We start from the raw sequence: 622 nt of genomic DNA on the forward strand, positions 1-622 counted from the left end.
AAAGTTTAATGAGAAAAAATTCAATTAATTAATTAATTAATTAATTAATTTTAAAAATCAGTAATATGTACATGAGTAGAAACCAACTTAAGGCACTTCACAACAACACACACATGTACAAACTGTTGTTTATAAGTGCTCTCCAGCCAGTTCCCATTCATAGAGACCCTGTATAAGGTTTCTGAGGAGTGGCAGATGAGTTTGAACCACCAAGCTTCAGTTAGCAGTGCTATACCAGGGCTATATATAATATCTTCTCCCAATTTTTAAAAGCCTCAGAAACCCCATAGGGGTCACTATCATTTGAAACTGACTCCACGGTTGTTGTTAAGTTCTGTTGAGTCAGTGCCAACGTACTGTGACCCTCTATAGGGTTTCTGGAGTCCTGGTGTGGCTCTGTGGGTTAATGCGCCAGACTGCAAAGCCGTTTGTACTGCAAGATTGGCCATTCAATCTCACCAGCTGCTCCTCAGAAACCGTATACAAGGTCATTATGGGTCAGAACTGAATCAACAGCACTTAACAAAAACAAAATGGGGTTTCTGCTCATGTGGTGCTGTGGGTTAATGCTCCACACTGTAAAGGCGTTTAAAACTGCAAGGTCAGTGTTTCAAACTCACCA

The sequence above is a fragment of the Chrysochloris asiatica genome, unplaced genomic scaffold (genome assembly GCF_000296735.1).
Source record: "Chrysochloris asiatica unplaced genomic scaffold, ChrAsi1.0 scaffold00248, whole genome shotgun sequence".
Classification (NCBI taxonomy): Eukaryota; Metazoa; Chordata; class Mammalia; order Afrosoricida; family Chrysochloridae; genus Chrysochloris; species Chrysochloris asiatica.